The sequence below is a fragment of the Mytilus trossulus genome, chromosome 1 (assembly GCF_036588685.1).
Source record: "Mytilus trossulus isolate FHL-02 chromosome 1, PNRI_Mtr1.1.1.hap1, whole genome shotgun sequence".
Classification (NCBI taxonomy): domain Eukaryota; kingdom Metazoa; phylum Mollusca; class Bivalvia; order Mytilida; family Mytilidae; genus Mytilus; species Mytilus trossulus.
Window position 1 is genome coordinate 77038154 of NC_086373.1, and position 24843 is coordinate 77062996.

General features: G+C 32.2%; 1 long non-coding RNA gene across 1 annotated transcript; it reads right to left on the bottom strand.

Moving 5' to 3' along the window:
• Positions 1-17748: 17748 nt before the first annotated feature.
• LOC134710176 (uncharacterized) lies at positions 17749-21704 on the bottom strand. The gene is made up of 3 exons (XR_010106102.1): positions 21534-21704; positions 19574-19661; positions 17749-18224 (listed from the first exon to the last, which is right to left on the bottom strand). It is a non-coding gene; the product is annotated as an uncharacterized LOC134710176 (long non-coding RNA).
• Positions 21705-24843: the final 3139 nt, after the last annotated feature.

Sequence of the window (24843 nt, forward strand, 5' to 3'; positions counted from 1 at the left end):
TTCTTAAAAATTAACTTCATCTGAAAAACAACAACACTGTTTTTCTCCATTCGTCATTTTATATTGATACACTACACAAACCTTTCTGATATTTTGAAAGGACAACATACCGGTCATAAGGTCACCTAGAGTACTTTTTTTTTAGAATTCCAAACAACAAGAGGGCATGGTTACAAAAAGCCTGAACAGCTATGATTGGACAATTGGGTGCTCTTTCTTTATGCAATGCAACAAGGGTTTTGAAAAATTAGTGAGAAAGGGGGCGATGCACAGAAGTTTATTTCTAAATATTTTTAGTCATATGATTTTCTCTTCCAACCTTTTGTCAGATTTTGTTTATAGTCGATTTAATCATATAATCATGCAATTAAAACAAATCAAAACAAAATATTATAAATTCATTTATAACTAATATCATATGCTATCACATCTGGTAAGCCGTTAAATCGTTACAAACAAAAACATGATTTTAAAATTGAGAATGGAAATGGGGAATGTGTCAAAGAGACAACAACCCGACCAAAATAAAAAAACACAACAGCAGAAGGTCACCAACAGGTTTTCAATGTAGCGAGAAATTCCCGCACCCGGAGGCGTCCTTCAGCTGGCCCCTAAACAAATATATACTAGTTCAGTGATAATGAACGCCATACTAATTTCCAAATTGTACACAAGTTACTTAAGAAATAATTCATGGGGGCTTGAATATATCGTGATTTTACCACGGGTTGGCCCTTTATGACAAATATTTTACCCTGAGCGATAGCGAGGGGTAAAATATCGGCATAAAGGGACAACCCGTGGTAAAATCTAGATATATTCAAGCCCCCATGAATTATTTCGATTCTAATAGGACAATTACGGCAATTGTTTTGGATCGAAGCGCTCTTGGTGGAGGCCATTATTTGCCGTTCTCACAAATTAACTCACTTTTAGATTGGCGTAAAAGAACGGAGCAAACAGAAAAAGTGACATGCTCAAACTATTCACAAAACTTATTTAGATAGATTTGGATGAATTTAAATGATAATTAACTTATATGTCTTCTGTGTATAAAAAAATGGGCGTATACCACATTTTAGCATCGTTTGTTGACGTTTCCTTGTTGTGATGATTTTCGTTATCAGAAGCGTGTATTTTCCCGTAAAATGCTAAAATTATAACGTCATCATTCTATGACGTCGGGTACTTCATTCTTAAAAAAAACATATGACGTGGGAGTACGATCGGAACAGCCAATGCAATATATTCATATTTTACCACGGGTGTGTACTCAAAGCGTTTGAAGGACGTCATGTTAGAATTTTATGTAAACCACTTCATAACTTTTATATATGTTGAGCCATAATAAATAAATGTGATTTCAAACTGTTCTTCCTTTCCTAGGTGTTATCATAATAATATTCATAAAATTCATCATTCAAACTTGTCTACAACACATCAGCACGCGAAAACATTAATACAAGCAATGTGAATCTTTGCTAGTATGAAAAAATTAAAATATCAAAAATACCGATCCCAAGGAAATTCTAAACGAAAAGTCCCTTAACAAAAATGCAAGTCCAAAAGCTCAAAAACATCAATCGAAAAGATAATAACTGTCATATTCCTGTCGTTGAACATGCATTTTTTTTATGTAGAAAATGATGGATTAAAACTTGTTTTATAGCTAGCATTACCTCTCACTTGTATGACTGTCGCATAAACATCGATTATTTTGACAACGATGTGTGAACAAAACAAACTACGGTGTTTATATATCTCAACTTGTACGATTCGTTCGTGTATGTAACAATGTTTTAGATTTTAACGAGAGAAATTTATGTATTACTGAAAAATTATTACACCAGGGTTTTCGATATCACAAACTAGTCAAAACATTTACTAAATTTTATCATCGGTATAAAGACATCATTCGTAAATATAGCTCAACATGCAGACTTCTTATACGTTCAGGTATTTCACATCCAATTTTTTATGGAAATATTCTTTATAAAGCACAAAGGTGTCAGTATTCACCTCATAAACTTACAAAACCTTTGAATAGACTTATTAAGAAGGGATATAATTACGATACTGTTGTCAAGTCATTAAAGATTGCATATTTTGGCGTTAATATTGAGTCACTGATAAGGTCTTTGCGTCGGTACTAAACACATTTATTCTAAAAACAGTTGTTGGCATGACACGGGTTATGTTCTTCTCATATATGTTATGATGGTATGATACTAAACCCCTAACGGGAAGGATTGTGCCTGATGTTCATATGATGAAATCATAATCTTTCAGTCAGTTTAATTGAAGTCTGGAGCTGGCATGTCAGTTAACTGCTAGTAGTCTGTTGTTATTTATGTATTATTGTCATTTTGTTTATTTTCTTTGGTTACATCTTCTGACATCAGACTCGGACTCCTTTTGAAATGAATTTTAATGTGCGTATTGTTATGCTTTTACTTTTCTACATTGGTTAGAGGTATAGGTGGAGGGTTGAGATCTCACAAACATGTTTAACTCCGCCGCATTTTTGCGCCTGTCCCAAGTCAGGAGCCTCTGGCCTTTGTTAGTCTTGTATTCTTTTAATTTTAGTTTCTTGTGTACAATTTGGAAATTAGTATGGCGTTCATTATCACTGAACTAGTATATATTTGTTAAGGGGCCAGCTGAAGGACGCCTCCGGGTGCGGGAATTTCTCGCTACATTGAAGACCTTTGGTGACCTTCTGCTGTTGTTTTTTTATTTGGTCGGGTTGTTTTCTCTTTGAAACATTCCCCATTTCCATTCTCAATTTTATTTATTACATAATGAAAAAAAAAAAGTAAAAAATAGGGCTAAATCGATCAACATTGTGATATAATCCAATACCTATAAAAACAAACAATTAATTCAACAGAGAAAAACAAAAACCAAATAGATTTAAAAGTAGTAAGCAAATCCGAAAAAAAGAAAAGAATACAAAAATTTACCATAGCAAAATAACACAATGACGAGATGTAAAAGTGAAACTATTTGCAATAAAGAAACCCATACAAATTCAAGTTAATTTCTTAAACTGTAATTGATTTTTAAAAGTAGAAATAAACATACATATGCTTTTTTGTTCTAAGTCAAAGTTTTATTTTATTTTAACCTTGAAAAGGAGGCATAGAGATATAATACATGAAGAGAACAAAATTAGGTCACCAGTATCTGTTTCTCGAAACGAAAAACTTCATATGAATTAAGACAACCGTAGTATTAATGTTTAAAAGTTATAAATCAATCGTCTCATTCCATCTATCATTTTCTATCCGAACAGTGGCCGACTTGTTATTTTATAAGGACACGGCACTGGTCATTAGGTCAGCTATAGTACATTACACACTATCTCCATCTATCATTTTCTAACCGTACACTGGTCGACTTGTCATTTTGAAAGGACACGGCACATTAGGTTATTTAGTACTTTACACACGAATACTAAATAATTATGACTATGATAAAATTCCTGGAAAAACGACAGCATTATAACATGGTTAAAACAAAAATAGGAACATGCAATTTTGGATAAATAAATACATTTTTCGCAATGAAACCAGGGTTTTGGAAGATTAAATTGAGGCAGGCTAGGGAAAAGGAACTTATGTTCACTTCTATCTAGTCATTAGATTATTTCCTGTAGCCTCAATTGGAATTTTTTATTGTCAAGATATTTTTTAATAAATAAAAACAAAGCAAAACTTGACAACTTATTTACTTCATGCCTCGTTCACACGTACCTTTAATTCGAATTGAATTCGAATCGAATTCGCTAATCGCGTTCACACACTCTTCTTTTTTCAATTCGAATTGATTCGAATTGGCTTATTCGAATTAACTAATTCGCATTAGAAATACGTTTTTGTTAATCCGAATTAAAATTAAACGTCGTTAGGACAGTAAAGCGAATTTGACGCGCATTCCAATTCGAATTAGAATTGACGTTAGGACGTTAAACATTTCGAATGCGAATTGAACTAATTCGAATTAGTTAAAGCGAATCGATTTCGAATTACGTGTGAACTCAGCATCAAATTTCATCTAATATTACACCAGGTATGCCATCAAATCTTAACAACCACAAAAGATGAATGTCTGCTACCCTCTTCATGTCTTACAGTTATTATATCAACTAGAGTGGGAAGAAATTTCATCAATTTATTTTAAAATTGAAATATTTTGGTAAAGTTGACGAACACTATAGATCAGATGATAAACTGTCTATTTTTCCAAATGATATTCCTGAAATTAACTTTCTTCCTGTTGACAAAACTTCATTTTTTTCGGAAAACTATAGATTTTATTGTCCCAGGAATAGTTAACCTTAGCCGTATTTGGCACAACTTTTTGGGAATTTTGGGTCCTTAACGCTTTTCAACTTTTGATTTGTTTGGCTTTATAACTATATTGATCTGAGCGTCACTGGTGAATCTTATGTAGACGAAACGCGCGTCTGGCGTATTAAATTATAAATTATAATCCTGGTACCTTTGATAACTACCACACATCAATATTCCATTTCAATTTTAATTCCAGCTGATATATCCTTTTATTAATCATGTACCAATTAAGGCAATGTGTAGTTCTTTATGGAAAAAACGTGTAGTTCTTTATAAAAAATTCCAACTACGTTCATATTTGGCGAAAAATATCGATTTTTTTTGTTCTTAGCCTTTTATTAGGGAATTAAAATGTAAATAAAGTAAAAATTTCAAGGGTGTGGGAGTGACGTTTTGTCACAATACTGATACTTCTGGTTACGTTGTTTCTAAGAGGCGTTTTTTTCGGCTACACAGGATGTTTGAATATGCAGTAAAGTTCCGCTTAAATGTGTTCATGTTAAATGCCACGTTGGAATGTCTGTCATTCACATAGTTTGCGTATAAAAAAACCACTCATGAAACAAAACAATAGCAAACTTAATACCAATAAACAATTTTATGAATGTTGTATATGTTACATATGTTGTTTGGTATAATAAAGAATTAAAAAAGGTTTTGTATTATTCTTTATCCTATTTGTCTAATCAAAGCAGTAAAAATGAAAGATAACTAACGCACAAAAATAGGTACAATTCAGATTTATACAAGCAATAGACATTTTAAGCGACCATCATATAAGTGAGAGGTTTAGCTAGTTATAAAACCAGATAAAATTAACCATTTCTACAGCAGAAAATGCCTGTAACAAGAAAGAAATGTAACGATTGCTATCCATTCGTTTGATGTGGTTGAGCTAAGGTTTTTGGTTTTGCTATATTCTCAGGGACTTTCCGTTTTAAACTTTTCTCGGAGTTGTGAATTTTTTTTTAGTACTTTACAGAATTCTATCAATACAGATCTGGATATCGCAATTTCAATTTGTACTGAACTTTAATCAGCGTTAGTCACAATACCAAAATCTACTAGTTAGAATTCAAATTTGTACTAGAAGGATTTGGGATTACACTGATTGTGTATTAATGCTACAACTTATAATATATATTTTGAAAGTTTAAGAAGTACGGTAATACAGTAGACATAATGCATAAAATAACAAGCAAGGTATATATTTATCTTATCTGTCTCTTGGTCTTGCAACAATAAAGTCACAAGAAAAAATAACTGCCTTTCTCCATTTATCATTTCATATTCGTACACTGACCGACTTGTCATTGTACAAGGACAAAATACTGGTCTTTGTGCAAGGACACAATACTGGTCAGTAGATCGCATGTATTAGACATGAATACTTTTAAACAAGCTATATTTCTAGAAAGAAAGAACCCAACAGCGTTAGCGCATGGTTTAAATTTCGTTAAATAAACAAAAATTTCACAGCAAATCATATTCTACTGATTTCATTTTGTATAGCACCTTGTAAGCCCCCAAATCTGAACAGAAAAATATGCTTGCATGTATGTCACCTTATTAATTTATCGTTAGGTTGCTGTTTCGTTTGCGTGTAACTGTCTACTTATATATATCTGAAAATTCATGACATTGTTTAAGGACAGAAGGTAGAATTTTATTGTGAAATTGTTATGAGTTGGGGAAATTGAAGAACGTCATATATATAATTGAAGCTGGTCTTTCTTTCCTTAATATGATACACATTAACACATTAAAACATTAGCGTTCCAGTGATATTTCTTTAGATTAAATATGAAGCAGGCAAAATGTATGTATGTGTTACTGATAATTACAATTTTCAATTATTATTATTATTAGCCGTATAGTATATAAGGGAGTCAACAATGGTTGGGCTTTTAAACTTCCCACTGATTCTAACAAAATAAATTCTGAAATAGACATTATCGAGTTGATTGATAATATATTCATTATGTTTATATGACTCGTTTTTCTACAAACAATCAGCACTCCAATGGGAAACAACTGTACTCCTCTTCTTGCAAACGTGTTCTTTTATTAATATGAGGCTGACAATACACACGACCTTCTTCTAAAGAAGTTAGCATGCATTATCCTTTATTTCACTTTCCGATAGATGATGTCCTCTCACTAAATTAACTGGGTAAAGTTTTATGATTGAACAGACCAGGATAAAACGAGTAATCGCAACCATTATAACTGTATTCTAATTAACTTTAATTTTGTCATAATATTACTAATCATCTAGTGGGTCTAGATGGAAGGGTACCTCCTTTTTTATTCTTTAATGTTTTGTTTTATAAATTTGTCCCTATTGGTTATTTATGTTGACCTATATTCTCTATTAATTATACATGTAACATCCCATTTTCCATATTCTTGTTTTTTCTACTTTCTATTCTGTAAACCTTATCAAGACCCATTCATTAATATGATTACATAAATGTTTCAGTAAACACAGATGGAATATAACTGGAGCAAATGATAGTTGCTATTTTAAAACTAGAAAAACGAATTAGCGTAAACAGGTTTTTGAACTGTAATAAAGTACATCTTTGTGACAAGCGATTATTAATGGATATAATTAAAGACCGTTTTTCGAGAAAACTACAATGTGTAAAAGTGACAAATCAAATGGAAAACAAAAGTTATATGAGGTGTAGAATATATTGTGTTTACGTATGCCTCGTGACATTTGGGAAACAAGTCGTTTTATAATGTGTCCAGAACTATAGGACTGGTGTAATAACACCATTTATTTTCCCCTATTAGTCTTTTTTTAAATTTGCACTTTTCAAAAAAAATATTGCAGAATTTGTTTCAAATAAAGAAAAACTTGACATAAGTGAAATTTTATCCTGTTCGGTATACAATAAAAGAACATTTCACATAACATATTGCATATAAGAAAATAACCATCACTGGAAGTTTACCAATCAAATTTACCCCCTTATTCAACCTGTGTACAACGTTGATAGGAAAGAATCTATAACTTTTAGCATAAAGTCATCCATAAATATTTTCGCAGAGTTATATTTAATTACGGCCCATCCTTTATAAAAACAAATTTTTATTCGTCCTGGGATGTTATTTCTGATTTTCACTTTTTTCAACATTTTACATTCAAAATTGACAATATGTAATGCAATAGAGACCAGTAATATCAAATTCCAAATCATATTGTCGTTCTTACATTTAAATTGAATCAATGTTATTTGAATGAAAGCAATGGCACATTCCTTAACACAGTAGGATCGCATATGAGGTTATAGATTAATAATAATTATTAGCCAAAACAATATTTATGTTTTCTTTCAATTTCAACTTTCTTGGAACGCTGATAATTCACATGAGCCGCAAAGAGTACATCACAGTGAAATAAACATATATAAACTTTTGGAAATCGGTTCAAAACAGTCTATTGACCTTTGTGGAATATGCGCTTCACAGATGGTGGCGGATATGTTCCCAATGTCAACTATAATCCCTTTCTTTTTCCCGAATGTGACCTACCTATTTATACTCATCACCGTATTTGTACTCGAGCAGAATCTGCCTACCCTTCCAGAGCACATAAGATCACACCAATGTTCTGGTGGGGTTCGTGTTGATCAGTCTTTTTTTTTAAAAGATTTCAATGTTGTGTTTTGTGTACTTTAATTGTTTGTAAGTTTTTCTGTGTTTTCTGTTATAAGCCACGGCATTGTCAGTTTACTTTAGACTGATGAGTTTGAATGTTTTGCTCCCTTATCAAAGTTCAAACCAAACATATTTTTTTTAAATGTGACGGCCCAATCTCATTAAAATTTTTGAGATTATGCAAATAATATAATTTTTATTTCAGCATAAAGGGATATCAGTGTGAGTTGCAGTTGCTGACAAAGTACTGTCAAATTTTAGTATTACTAGTTTATAAAATTTAGGTACACTGTTATGATATTGTAATTATTGTATTTATTTATGTTGGCCTAATTTGTGTTGTATGGCCTGATACAGTGATAGTTGTTTACAAAATAATTATATAACTGTGCAGTTTAGAAATTACTGGAACAATCACATATACTTATGGAATGATTGGAACTTTCTATTTGACGATTCTAGAATGATCCTTATTAAAGATGCGTAATTCAAACTTCTACATTTTTCCAGAAACTTCCGTTATACTTCTCTAGAACTTTCCATTTATAGAGTGTTCTAGAGTTTGACGTGACAACTATATATATACAGTCACTAAAGTTAAACTCTCAGAATTAGACTAAGACTTAGACATCGATAGACATTAGTATTTACAGCATTTGGATTGACACTTTTATTCTACAAACAACATCATACTGGATTGTGACCTTAGTATAGTGAACGTAATATTCAGATTGGATTCCAAAAGATTTCCAGATACAGATTGGACTCATATTTTGACAGTCAAGTTGACAGTAATATTTGTGTAATACTTCTTGTAAACTTTTGTATAATAAATATTGTTAAATTTTACTATTGATTTGTATAATCTTTTGTTGGCTACAATTTAAAGGCGATTTCTGGCCGTAACAGAAATTGGGGGCTCGTCCGGGAGATCTTAAAAATATTTTATTCAAAATTTGTTTAGTATTTTTATTTAAACTAGCCAACAAAAATCTACAAAATGGCATTTGATGCTGGTAAATTTTTGAAAACGCCAGACCTGGAGAGTTTTGATAATTTAAAGAAAGAGGAATTAGTGTTGCTTGCTAAACAACTGAAATTAGTTTTTAAAGTATCTATGAGAAAACAAGTTATAAACAATTTGGTTATAGACAAATTAGTTGAATCAGAAATTCTAGGTGAAGAGGCTCTTGATCTTAAGGTCGAAAATGTTGACGCCTTTAAATTAAAACAGTTTGAATTAGAACATACACTTAAATTAAAAGAACTGGAAATGAAGGAAAGATTGGAAATGGATAAAAAGTAAAAAGAAGATGAATTAAAATTAAAAGAACTTGAAATGAGGGAAAGGCTAGAGATGGAAAAAAATGAAAATTGAAATTGGCAAAGAAGAAAATAACACTAAAGTCCAGTCGAAATCAGATTATTTTGATGCAGCAAAAAATATACGTTTGGTTCCGAAATTTTGTGAAAAAACAGTTGAAAAATATTTTCCACAGTTTGAGAAAATTGCTAATAATTTGAAATGGCCAAAGCCATATTGGACTACGATGCTGCAAAGTGTTTTTGAGGGTAAGGCAGCTGAAATATACTCTGCACTTTCATCAGAAAAAAATTCTGATTATGACACGGTGAAACAGGAAGTTTTGAAAGCTTATGAGCTAGTACCAGAAGCATATAGACAGAAATTTAGATCATATAACAAGTTTGATTCACAAACCTATGTGGAATTTGCTCGGGAAAAAGAAGATCTATTTGATAAATGGCTTACGTCAAAGAAAACAGATAACAATTTTGATGACCTAAGACAATTGATGTTATTAGAAGAGTTCAAACAATGCGTTCATTTAGACTTAAAAACACATTAAGACGACAAAACTGTCGAGTCAATACATGATGCAGCTGTTATTTCAGATAATTATACTCTTTCACATAAAAGAAGTTTCAAGGGTCAAAATGTTAATACTTTCAGTGGAAATTACAAAAATCAAAGCACTGAGCGTACTGATAGTAAGCCTGCAGTACAGAATAAGAGTCAGTCCAGTTATAATATGTCTAGTCCAAAATTTGATACTTTTGAGAAGAAGAAGGGTTACCTGATGGCTGATTGTTTTAGACTCCAAAAGAAGAATGAACGAGATAATAAGCCGAAGACCAGTGCGTGTACGACACCTTACATTTCCAGTGCGTTGGAATGTCCTGCGAGTCAGGTTTTTAAGTCAAGTTTTTGTGATTACATGGAGGCATATCAACCCTTTATGCCTGATGGATTTGTTTCTATTGTTGATGATACCACTCTTCAGCCTATTAAGATTTTACGGGACACTGGAGCTTCTCAGTCTTTATTTTTAGAAGGTGTGTTGCCTTTGTCCGAGAAGACTTCTGTTGGTGCCTCCGTTTTGTTACAAGGTGTAGAGTTAGGTTGTATAGATGTTCAGTGCCACAACAGAAGAAGAAAGAGTATAATAAAACACAAAAGAAAACAGAAAGGAAAAAACCCCAACTTATATGATGTGTGTTTAGTAATTTTTTACTATCTAAATTATTAGGAACCGATTTGACCCTCAAATAAACTCAGAAACATGTTTAAAGATATTTCCAAGTTGTTCCTTAGTAAGTGAGTAAGTAAACATCTACCTTAGGTTAATAGTTTTATATTTCATAAACAGTTATTTGGAAGGCAGCTAAGATTTACTAAATGCTTATTTTGGATTTCTAAATATAATATACATTTAAAAAAGAAATGAAGCATATCTTTGCGATAAACCTCGTAGCGACAATATGGAAATGAAATTATATATAAAAAAGGGGCGAAAGATACCAGAGGGACATTCAAACTCATAGATGGAAAACAAACTGTAAACTGTATTCTGTTAATAGTTTTGATTTTTCTACTCTTTACACTACACTTCCACACTATCTTATTAAACAAAAGTTTTCCTATTCTATTAAATGGTCGTTTGGTAAAGCTGAATGTAGATATATTTGCTGCAACTCATTTAAAGCCTTCTTCTCTAATGAGAAAGGTAAATATGCTAGATATACTTACTGAAGGTGTGATGAGATGATTGAAGCTGTTAATTCTCTCCTTGATAATATTTACGTACGTTTCGGCAACAAAGTTTATCGACATGTTGTAGGTATCCCTATGGGCACTAATTGTGTCCCTTTAATAGCAGACTTGTTTTTGTACTGTTACGAATCACAGTTTATGACTAAACTCAGTAAAGATCCGTCGAAATTGCATTTAATTGATAAATTCAACAACACTTACCATTATCTTGATGATGTTTTTTCGTTAAATAATCAAGAATTTTCTCAATATACGGCTGAAATTCACCCCGAGGAACTTACTTTAAATAAATCAAATGTTTTCGGTAATAACTGTCCTTTCATGGATTTAGATATTTTGGTTTTAAACGGGAAACTACACACTAAAATTTCGACAAAAGAAACGATTTTTCGTTCCCTATTGTTAATTTCCCATTTTTAGATGGTGCTGTTCCTTTGGCACCATCTTATGGTGTTTATATTTCACAACTTGATCGCTATGCCCGTGTCTGTTGTGACGTTTTTTATTTTAACGAACGCAACCTATGTATTACTGGTAAATTATTAAACCAGGGATATCGTTACCATAAATTACTTGAAACCTTTACTAAATTTTTCCATAGATATAAAGATTTGGTTTTGAAGTTTGGTTGTACCTGTAGAAAACTTATTTCAAACGGGATAGCACATCCTCATTTTTACGGAAATGTTGTTAACCGTGCCTGGAAATTTAGAAATGTTCCATGTAAACTTGTTGCTCCTTTAAATAAACTTATTCTAAAAGGTTACACGTTACGCGCGATGTTCGTACCTCATTGGAAAATCGGTGTAGTTGACATAATGCAAGTCCAAAATATCTTATTTTGTGATATCATATTCATTGCTATTGTACGCATTTTGAACAAAAGTGGGGTTTTTTTAAATAAAAAATAAAAATATTTGTTGAAACTATGTTTTATGCTGCTTGCGACAAGCTTCAGTTTCGAAAAACGGCTATTTTTAGGCTGTCCCGCGTAACATACTTCATTTATTGTAACCACTAAACTGTAATTTTCTTCTAAACTATTTAATATTTTTTTCCATTATTTAACAAAGAGGTTCCTTCATTTTTTATGCATTTTTTATGACGTGTTGATGACGTCATAGAAAAAATAAAGTGTTCCATACTACAAGGGCAAATCTGTCCCACGGGAGAAAATAAAATGGTATTCCAGATTTGAGAATCAAAAACATTTATCTAAAAGGAAAAAGGTTAGTATTTGTATTTACTACATCAATGTTATTTTGCTTAATTTTATGAATTTAAAAACAAATATCCTGAAAAATGATATATGGTAATTTATGAGCGATTTTTCAAAGGCTTACAAGGTTGTCGCACCGCCATTTTTTGACATAAAAACGAACTCAACTCAAATTTACGTCAATTGTTTGCTTATCAGAGCTCTTATAATGGTAGAATTTTATTATTTTTCAAAATGTTGTTTTTTCTTAATTTTTCAAAAATCTAAAGTACATCAATTTTCGATAAGTAGTTAAAACGCGTCGTCGATTTTGCGGGGTCTTACAAGAATGTCGCACATGCTTAAAACCAACGTTTCAGTCGAAGTTTTGGTTTGAACGTTACGAAATATTCGCGACGTTATGTTACGCTTACATGTACGAACATCGCGCGTAACGTCTTACCTATTCAACAATGTAATAAGATCATTGAATATTGTTTTATTGGTATAAATATTGATTTTGTAATCAGTAGATTAAAAGCTAACTAAATATTACTCGTATGTTATATACATATACATTTTCATGGATCTACAATCTGTCGATACCTGTAACTTGGCATTGCACAAGGTCATGTTTTTCTCTGGATGTTTATGACGTCTGTACACTAAATCCATTGTATGTTGGATGTGTACGGATTGAGTGCTTAGTCTTAGAGGCATGATTATTTTATTAGTTGTTAGTGGCTTTGAACAAGCTGTCAGATAACTGCGAGTACTCTCAGATCTGTTCATTGTGTCTTTTTGTGTCGGGATGTATAAGTACCCGGCTACGTCCACTTTTATTTTTTGTTTATCTGATGAGTTAAGCCTTTTTCAACTGAATTATATAGTTCGTTTCTAACATATGTACTGTAATACCACTGTCCCAGGTTAGTGGGAGAGTTGGGATCCCGCTAACATGTTTAACCCCGCCACATTATTTATGTATGTGCCTGTCCCAAGTCAGGAGCCTGTAATTCAGTGGTTGTCGTTTGTTTATGTGTTACATATTTGTTTTTCGTTCATTTTTTTTTATAATAATAAGGCCGTTAGTTTTCTCGTTTGAATTGTTTTACATTGTCTTATCGGGGCCTTTTATAGCTGACTATGCGGTAATGGCTTTGCTCATTGTTGAAGGCCGTACAGTGACCTATAGTTGTTAATGTTTGTGTCATTTTGGTCTTTTGTGGATTGTTGTCTCATTGGCAATCATACCACATCTTCTTTTTATATTGAAAACACTATGGCTTAAAATGGAAAAGACAATTTACAGACAAACAATAGCACACAAGAAACAACATAGAAAAATAAAGACTACAGTAACACGAACCCCAACAAATACTTGGGGTGGTCTCAGGTAACTAACATCATTAACTCTTGACGGATCATATATTCTAAGAAAGAATCAGAACATCGGAGATGGGTAAGAACAATGTTGAGTTTGCGATTTATAAATTCGTCATTTATTACTATTGAAGAGTTTTTAGTTTCGTTTTAAATTTCCTATGCATCTTCTTCACTGATTAAAATATCAAGATTATACCATAGTTGATGGTATAAATGTTTCGATAGATAATGCAAGTCTACAGCGTGAAAGTATTATATCGTTGCCATTGCATAGTGCATAAACGCACAAACAGAATACTTTGATGGGACAACCAGACGATAAATGCAAGCAATCGTAGCTAGGTCACTGTACGACCTCCAACAACGCGGAAAACTTTTTAGGCATATTAATTAACAACGTCCCTGCTAGATGTAGTAACTACAAAAAAATATTTCCTTTATGATGAATAAAATAGTATGCAGTTTATGTAGCCTTAGGTTGACTTGTGATCAGAAATGTGGCCACCCGGACTTCTTAACACAGTAGCACCAATACCGATTGGCAACAGTTTGTCTTTAAATAAAGAATAAACTAGAACACACCCGCGAAATCGCGGGAATTCAGAGCGTATTTGAAAGGATGTAAAGTGTTGTAGGAAGAATTTTGTAAAAGATTTAATGACTTAAGAATTTCAGGAAAAGTATCAAAAGTCATAGGTACTTGGGGACAGGAAAATGGTTTTTTAACCCTCCTCCTTTATTTCCAAAATTCCCATTTTTTGTTTTCTATTAATTTCATTATGAACATACATTTAGTGTACATGTATTATGAACATTCCAGTCAGGAGCCTGTAATTCAGTGGTTCAGTGATATTTGTTTTTGTTCATTTTTGTACATAAATAAGGCTGTTGGTTTTCTCATTTGAATTGTTTTACATTGTACTTTCGGGACCTTTTATATCAGACTATGCAGTATCGGCTTTTGTTTATTGTTGAAGGCCGTAAGGTGACCTTTAAATGTCGGTGTCATTTTGGTCTCTTGTGGAGAGCTGTCTCATTGGCATTCATACCACATCTTCTTTTTTTGTAAAACATTTAGTGACTTGAGAATTTCAGAAAAGGTACCAAAAGTCATAGGTAATTTGGGACAGGATAATTGTTTTTCTAGCCCGGATCCTCCTTTTTCCACAAAAAAATCCGCCCACCCCCCCTTTTTCTGGAAAATAATTGGTTGTTTATATAGGGAATCACTGAAGCATGACCGGAGCGGGTCCCTGCATATGGAAATTTCTGGATCCGCCACTGCGGAGGGGCCCTGATCCCAATATCCCGGGCTTAAAAACATGAAATCCCGAGGTTCTGAATTTATTATACAAATTAAATATCTCGACATCCCGAAATTCAAAAAAAGAAATCCCGGATCGCGAAATGGTCAATCCTGAAATTTCGATTTTAAAAACACCCGTTCCAGACGTATTTAACAGTCAATTCTCAGTTTAATAATTGATCCACAGCGGTCATTGATATATAATTCAGACCCTCTCTATTAAGAAACCCTGTGATTGCCGTGGATAGTAAACTTGAAAATGAATCAGACAGAAAATACACTTTATTCGTAGTATATGCATTTGTTTCAAAGTAAAAACAAAATCGCAAACCGGAGGTCTTATCTGACTTAAAATGACGGATATAAGACAGAAAATACACTGTATTCGGTAGTATTAATGCATGTTCAAAGTATACAGGAAAACGCATACCGGAAGTCTGATCTGACTTAAAATTTCGCCCAATGACGGAAACATTTTCGGACGTCTTTTTTCTCGTTTTTCACCCAAAATAACTCAATCTGAATAATCATATGAATGGATGACAAATGCGATTATGCACTGAACCCATAGGACACAGAGGCATGATGATTAATTTATTGTGGAAAGAAGAGAAGCGACACCCAAAATGAGGTCTTCTCGTTTAATAGTATAGATACGCACTCATATCTGGTCAGAATGGTGGATATTTATCCTTTGTCCATGCAGTGATTACACTTTCTCTGTACAAATGAATCCTTGCATCAAACCTTCAATGCGTTCAAAGGTGAAACATGTTCAAAATAGTTGCCTTCCCAACATGTCCCGTTTTCTGCTGCTTTCCAAATGTTCCGCCCTTTCTCCATATGGACTTTCTTTACAGAACCTTACCACTTAAAAATTTTTCCGACGTAGTCGGTATAGTTTCGGTTTGTGCACTTTAAACTTAAGGACGCTTCACTATGGCAACAGACTACGCATGCTCGAAAATCCTTTCTGTGATTGGACAAAATGGTGTCATAGTGGGTGATTTGGTTGTGTTTGAAAAAACGTCTCGAAAATTGTATCGTGGTGGAAAGCAAGTGAAAAACTATAAATATTTGAACTAGATGTTACAAAGATTTATATTTCATTAAAATAATTGTTCCTCCAATATATCTCTTTGCATCCATGACAGCTGTTTATTATTTAATTTTTAATGTAAACTTTGTAGACTTTTAGAACACACCTACGCATGTGATATTTCCGCGGGGTTTTGGTGAGTGTAAACAGAAAGATACTACTTATACTACCAATAGTAGCTAGCTTTGTAAACCATGAATTAAGATTTAACGTAAACAGTAGTAAATGCATATTTTTTCTTTTTATTTACACTAGATTTTTTGACGAAATTTTTTTTTAGGTGTCATCACAATATTCTTATAAATATATTATTGCCTTAATATAACCAGACTTAGTAAAGCATTTCTTGTAGTTACATTCAGATGGAGATTTTATTTAAGAGGTCCTGCATCATTAAGTCATTGTGCTTCTGAAGGTTATCGAAATGATAGTTTTAAACATATACTCAAATTTAAATACGTCGGATATATTTTTTAAAGGTAGTTCTTGTTTTAACAATTCACTTTCTGTCAAAACTATGTTTTTTTTTTATCAAAATAAAATGAGACCGAAAATATCAAGGGGCAATAAAAATCATAAGTCGAAGATAAACATTAGGACAAAAGAGCAAAACAAATACACGTATCGGAAGCGAAGAAAACGGCAATGACTAGAAACTAGTAAACCAATAGCCAAATTTATGATAAAGCAACCAACGAAAAACAAATATGATAGATAGTGAGCAACGGCAACCATTGAATTACAAACACTGGACACTTTTAATTTGCAAAACACTCATTTGCAAATCCGCCGCCGCCTCAAACAAAAGCTACAATATCATGTATATAACCAAAATGTGCGGAATTACATGGGATTCAATAATTTCATTGGTTTTCTACTGTTTCTTTCATATTTATTTTGCAATTTGAATTATAAAAACATGGGATTTTCAATATCCCATGGGACAGGGCAAAATCCCATGGGATTGACCATTATCCCATGGGATTTTGGTTAAATCCCATGGGATTTTTTTTGGTCCCATGGGATAATTGTAGTCCCATGGGATATTTGTTGTCCCATGGGACAAAAAAAATCCCATGGGATTTTTATTATCCCATGGGATTTTCAATATCCCATGGGACAAAATAAAATCCTATGGGATTAAAATTATAAATATATATATATAAATATAAAGTTATGTGTATGTTACAATGAATGCTGTTTGGTAGTAAAATGTTTTGAATGTATACAAGTTTTTTTTAATACATTTTTTATATATACATATATATATTTATTTTTTTAATTTTGTCACATACATGTTTTTTATTTGTTTTTATGACAATAAAGATTATTCTTATTTTGGAATCTATAATATTTACAGTCAAAGAATAAAGTCCTTTCCCTGAAACAAAATGATGAAATGTCTAAATAAATGAAAAAAATATTATTTTGAAATCTTTGTCTTGTTTATTCTATTATGAAAAATAGAACTGAAAAAATATTTTATATTCTGACTGAATAGTTTACTCTTTTCATGAGGTAAGATTTTCTTTGTTATAGTTTCATTGCAATACTTGTATATGCAAACAATTTGAATTATATATACCTTTGTGGTGTACATAATAGTATGCTTATATTTGCAAATTTATAATATAAACACTTTTTGTTTAAGTTTTTGTTTTCTTTATTCACAACTTGCTATGTACAATTATTCAGTCCACTATATAAGAGTGAAGTCAATAAATAATTTCATTCACTAGAATATTCCTGCAATTCTTAGACAAAACATTTTTTCAATCTGTTCTTCAAAGATCTTCCTCTACATCTTTATTGAATGGAGAGATTCAAATGAGAAAACAAAGCAAGTTTATTTGGAGAACAACATTCTAATATTTTGTTCATTCCTTCCATCTTTCAATTGATAATTACATTGTTGTATTTATATGATCAAGTTCTTGTGCATTAATGATCGTGATGATATGACTCCTTTTTGTTTAGTCATCATGTTGAAATTTCCACTTTCAAATAAATGTAGGAAAAAACACGTTCCATTTCAAATTAATAAAAAGTCGCACTATGGAGAAAAATATCAGCTTTCAGTTTTCTGTTCAGTATTGATAGATCTGTGAATGATGACCATGAAAATCAAGATGTCTCACCTACAAATACACAAACTCAAAAATTATCAGTGAAGAGATCAATAAAATGGCTATTTTATCATGTTTATGATTATTATGATAAACTTTCATTTGACTATTCAAGTACTAAATTACAGAAATCGCTTAACTTTTATAAAAGTTAAGTTAAAGTACAGCTTATTTAAAAATTATAATAAACAAGAATTCGTCCAAAGTACACGAATGCCCCACTCGCACTATCATTTTCCATGTTCAATGGACCATGAAATTAGATAAAAAATATAATAAGGCATTAAAATTAGAAAGATAATATCATAAGGAACATGTGTACTTTTAGTTTCAAGCTGATTGGACTTCAACTTCATCAAAAACTACCTTGACCAAAAACTTTTACCTGAAACATGCACTTTCATTTTCTATATTCAGTGGACCGTGAAATTGGGGTCAAAAAATTAATTTGGTTTGAAAATTAGAAAGATCATATCATAAGGAACATGTGTACTAAGTTTCAAGTTGATTGGACTTCAACTTCATCAAAAACTACCTTGACCAAAAACTTTAACCTGAAGCGGGACAGATGGACGAATGGACAGACGAACGAACAGACGGATGAATGGACGCACAGACCAGAAAACATAATGCCCCTCTCCTATCGTAGGTGGGGCATAAAAATAAAGGCCACCGATGAGTTAAAAAAGATATTACATTTCAAATGCCAAAAAATGGCATTTTTGCACCAAAGGGAGATAATTTGGAGCTTTTTCAATGATATTATACATTTTAAAAGTCATCTGGGGCCAAACCGAATTGATTGTTTTGAATGATTTGGTGTACCATATGATAAAGTTATAAATAAAATGAGTTATGAAAAAAAAATATTAAATATTTTTCTGAAATTGTTATACCCTTAAATATCATTTGATCTCTATTGGAGAAATGTCTCATTGGAAATCAGACTGCTAAGTGTTTCTTATTTGTATATCAATCCAGCCATATTATACCTGTCCAATATCAGGAACTTGTACATAGTTCAGTGGTTGATGTTGGTTCATATACGTCATTTTTATTTTTCATAATTTTTTGTTTTTATAAATTAGTCTGGTATATTTGACGTTTGAATTGATGCTCTGTTTCAAATTTGGTTAGTGTTTGTTGTCTTTTATAGATTACTATAACATGTATAGGGTATGGGTTTTCTCATTATTTACACATGTTACAGGTCATCAATGGCCTCTAATAAGTAATTACAATGCTTACATCCACTAAATTGAACTCTGATGGATGGTTTTCTCTTTCATCATACCACATCTTATTTTAATAAATATTTAATCAATATTCACGGACAAAAACTTTTATAACAGTGGACTTACCATTTAGGCTTTGTTGACCTCTGTAAATCTTATTTTGTTGATAATTTCTGCTGTTTATAGTTTCCCCTTTATCTTTAATGTTCTTGCCCTACACATAAAAGGGTAAACATCATTTAATGACAAAAATAACTACTATATCATAATTAGTAGGCAACTGAAAATTTTGCCTTATTTGTATATAACATCAACTTACTCATCATTCTTGCTGTTCAATATCATGAATATTATCATTATTCTATGAATCAGAGGTCACAGTAAAATTCTATTGTAGTTCCTGAGGAAAATGGGACGAAAAATATTCATTGGACGGACTTACTGACGCAAGGATGGATGGACAGACAGGGGTAAAACAGTATACCCCCCTTTTTAAAGTGGGGGTATAATTTTAATACGAGGGTATAAAAACCCTTGCAAGATGTCAAAACAAAAAGAAGTAACCTAATTCTTACTTGTTAGGGGCTATTTATATATTGTCCGTTATACATATAACAATACAACATGAGCTCTGTCATTCTGTAGAGCTTTTATCCGACATACATACATGACAAGCACAATACATTTGTACATGAAACATAAAGCTCATCAATGAGATAGTAGTCTCAGATAGAGGGAAACGGGGCCAACCAAACTCCCCTATTCAATCTGAATGTAGGACAGAAGGTCACATTTAAAAAGTCACACACTGTCACAGGACAAAAAGTCACAATTTAGTTTTGAAATTATTTTTCTTTGAACAAGAAAACACTCTTTTTGTATTTTTCTTGAAGTTTTATACATGAACATGATGTAGCAACTTTGTAATTAAAATTTATTAAAAACCAATAAATCAGTGCTTTAGGCATGTTAGGTTTGCACACATTACCATTACATTTGCACACAAAAATCATTACGTACAATGTGTGCAGCTTTTGATTACATTTGCACGCATTTTTTTACATGTAAATATAAAAAAAAGATATGGTATGATTGCCTTTTACAGTTGACTATGCCGTATGGGCTTTACCTCGGCTTTGCTCATTGTTGAAGGCTGTATGGTGACCTATGGTTGTTAATGTCTGTGTCATTTTGGTCTCTTGTGGACAGTTGTCTCATTGGCAATCATACCACATCTTTTTTATATTGGCTCATTGTTAAAGGCCGTAAAGACCTATAGTTGTTAATGTCTGTGTATTTTTCCTTAAATTAAAAATGAATATAGGTGTCAGACCACCAATTACTCCCTCCAATTTAGAACGTATGTAAAAGTAGCCCTACTCTGACACAAAATAGTGCTTTTGATGTACTTGTTTACTTAAACTAACCAACAAATATGCAGAAATGAAACTTTTGGTAAAAGAGACATATATCTAGATCTTTTTGAGCCAAAATTTACTTGTCTATGAGTTTGCATTAAAAATTGAGGATTAATGCGCTCCATAGTATACTAATTTAAGATTTTCAGAAAACCAGGTTTGTTTTTTTGAGTATCTCTGTTTGATGGTCAGTTAATTTGTTAGAAGGCTTTAAAGGTATGCTGAAAATTGGCATGTAGAATGCTGCTACATGTACAATTCAGGGTATACCTGGTTTCTATGAAGTTAAACTTAAGGTAAAATATTCAGAAAGCTGTGAAAATTGCAAAATTTGGTTGAACAGATAGGGATTTTTAATTGGTGGTCTGACACCTATATGTTACTATGATAAAAAGAAATTTCAAAATCTTTTTTTCATTTACATTCAAACAATTGTCAACAAATTGTTTGTGACTTTTTGTCCTATCAACTTTGTTACTTTATGTCTGAGTCTGACATGTGTCTGTCAGACTTTTTGTCCTGTGACTTTTTGACGGAATGTCCTGCGACTTTCTGTTCGTTTACCTTCCATCTTAATCAGTGAACTGAATAATTGTTTTTTGCAGAAGTCCGGGGAATGTTAAAAGATCTTAAAAAATCACATGTGCAAATTTAGAGTCAACACTTACACAGGGACTACACAATACTTTTTCAGAATGTCAGCAAAAAAGGATCGCTGGTGACAGGGGAGTGTAACCGATGAAATGATCCTGAATCAGATAAGATTTTCCCGGTACGTCTAAACACCGCTCAGGAGGACCTCCTGAGTGCACACATGCAGGGCATACAAAGTGCACTCATGACAGACCCTATATAATCGCCGTATCTGCACACATGATGGATGTATATATTCGTTATAGATCGTTATACACTTCTCATTTTAGAGTTAAATTTGCAAGTAACGGCCGGGGAAACTCTTTTAAAAAAATTTAAAATAATAATGCTACTAAGAATATATTATTTCCCCCAATTTTCGCAATTTTTTCGCTATAATTATTAAATCTTTAGGCGACTGTGCTTTTAGTGAATATAAATGATGACGAGGGCCTCACGAATAAATATAAATATGAAATATACTGGAACATCGATTAGCATAGATCGAGCAGAAGAGTAAACGTCCACATAAATCCACACGGTTATTTATGCCGGATAATATAGACTGTGCTCCTGAATGAGGTTGTCAAATACATTAATTTGTTGTTTTTTTTTACTTCTACAAGAAATTTGATTCAAATGCTAATTACGCACCATTTGCTGAGCAGAGAATCATTCTAAACCAGGAACAGTCTATACCAGAGACATATAATACAATTGTATTATATGTCTCTGTCTATACTAACTGATAACAGTAAGAATAGAAAGTCTCTGTAAAAAAGCAGTCAAGTCCTAACAGAACTGTAACTTATTGATACATGTACATCAAGTTCCAGCACCTCAACAAGCACCCTTGCCTTGCATACTGAGATGACAAACTGGTGTCTGTCAGTATTTTAATATAAAACTGCGTAGGTTCATATCGTTTGATTCAACGTTTGTTTGGTTATTTTTTATGGATCGTTGTAAAATTATATCTAAATCTTTGTTAAATTACGATTTTAAATTGTTCTATTCTTTCTATTTCATAATTTTGTCAAAGTCTACTTTTTAAAGTTTTAAATTTTAAAGAAAAAAATAATATTCCATTTTGATTTGAAGAAAATCTTTTTGAACTGTTATGACATGGTGTTGTATTCTCGGGTGTGTAAAACGTATAGTTTTCTAGAGAACATCCTGTGTAATACAGATTGATGACATTATACAACATTTATTTTGTTAAATGTGATAAGGTATCTGTGTCAATTCCCTATTTCAACACCACTAATTTTTCGACGAGAAAAAATAAAAAAATAATTTATATGAAATTAAGAAGAAAAGTAGCAAATATATATAAACTTCAGTAATTACGCATTGGGTAAACATAATTTCAATATTGCACGAACAAATCTGCGAGAAAACGTATATATATACATGTATGAATTAAGATGTGTTTAAAAAGACCCATTGGCTTTATTTCACACTAGGACCTAAGATAACTAGAACTAAGCAATGTTTGATGGTTGAGTGGGGACTCATTGACTGCCTTAGAGGGGTCACGTCCAGTCATGCTTCCGTGATTCCCTATATAATCTACCATTTGTTTCCCAAGATTTAGGGGGGGCTGATAAGAAATCCGCCTCTGCTAATTGGGAAGTTATTTGGTCTGATACACACATATATATAAATATACCTCTGTGGCGGATCTAGCCATGTGAAAAAGGGGGGGGGGTCCCAACCCAGGACAAAAGGGGGAGGGTTGGTTCCAACCATATGTCCCCATTCAAATGCATTGATCGTTCAAAAAAAGGAGTGGTTCCAACCCCCGAAACTCTCCCCCTGGATCCACCACTGATACCTAGTATGCATATGATTAAGAACAGCTTTGAATATATGCATATAAAATAATGGTACGTCTAAAAACCGTTCAGGATATCTTGGTTGCACACAGGACATTAAGTAACTTAGGACATGTATATATAATAGTGAGAGTTCAGGGTATACATTCGATTGATAACTTATTTTATAATTTTGTAATTTTTGTTTTGGTAAAATCCTTTACAAAAATTAAATTGCGAGACGCTAATTAATAAACTATCTATCTATCGGCATGCGCCATTATTTTGGATACGTCACGGATGACCGATGGTCATATTCAATACGATATACCAATCATCATTTGAATTTGTTCAATTGATCTTTAATAATTAGGACTAATTGGTGATGGCAGGGAATATGTCGCTGGTGATCGTTAAAAACATATAGAAGTAAACTTTGCATAAAAAAAGGTTTCCTTGGAAAAATTATGAAAATATATGAATATGCTAAATATTTTTTTCTTTCCGAAATAATAATTAAAGACGTTTAGAAATAAAAAAAAAAATCACAGTTGGGAAACCTTCAATTCAAGTTATTTCATTTTGAAAACGTTGAAAATATAGATCTTATTCGATGTACAATGTGGGCCGCTTGGATATCAACTTGTAAAACCCTGATTAATTAGGGTTTGTCTACTTTCGTCTTTTTATATTGCCAAACATTCTATAATCAAGGATTTGAACAAGGCCTTGTTATAATATAATGAATCTCATCGCCAATATCACCATAATTACATAAAAAACAGATACAATATTGTCCTAAAGAGTTTGCCATCTAACAATTCAAAAAGAAATGTTGAGTCGAAAGTACCAAATCTATAAAAAGAATCACTATTTTAGTCGAAATTAAACTGTATATATTCTTTTTTCAAAACTCCTGAAATAATTTAACATTAACTTTAGAGAGCTTACATATGCAAATCTTTTTAGAAGTATGTGAGCGTAAATAAAATTTGTTTATTACCCCCCCCCCTTTTTTTTTCCTTTTATAAAATTTAATTGTAAACGATTTTTTCTTAATTTGTGTTTGCTCATTAACTGGGGTTCATGCTGTCAAAAAAAAAATGTCTCCATTTGTATAAGTTATTGATAAAAAAAAAAATTGAAGCCACCAGAAGAATAACGGTACGCCTAAACACCGCTTGAAGGACCTCCTGATTGCACTAATGACATATATACGAAGTGCACTCGGGACCCTTATAGTCATCGCACACAGGATGGATGCATATATTCGTTATACGCTTCTTATTTTAGAGTTAAATTTGGTAGAATTTGAAATCAAACTTAGATAGATATAATTCTTATAAAATAATGAGGGCACGTGTCACTGATTACACAACTACTGAGCCATGAACTATCCAATCAACAAAATTGAGTTGATTATCTTTATTGTTGTTTATAGATTGTGTTGTTAGTACAGTGTGACCATGCGGGAAGTAATATTGTGATGTTTAAAATGAATATCACGATGTTTTAAGATTTTCGTATT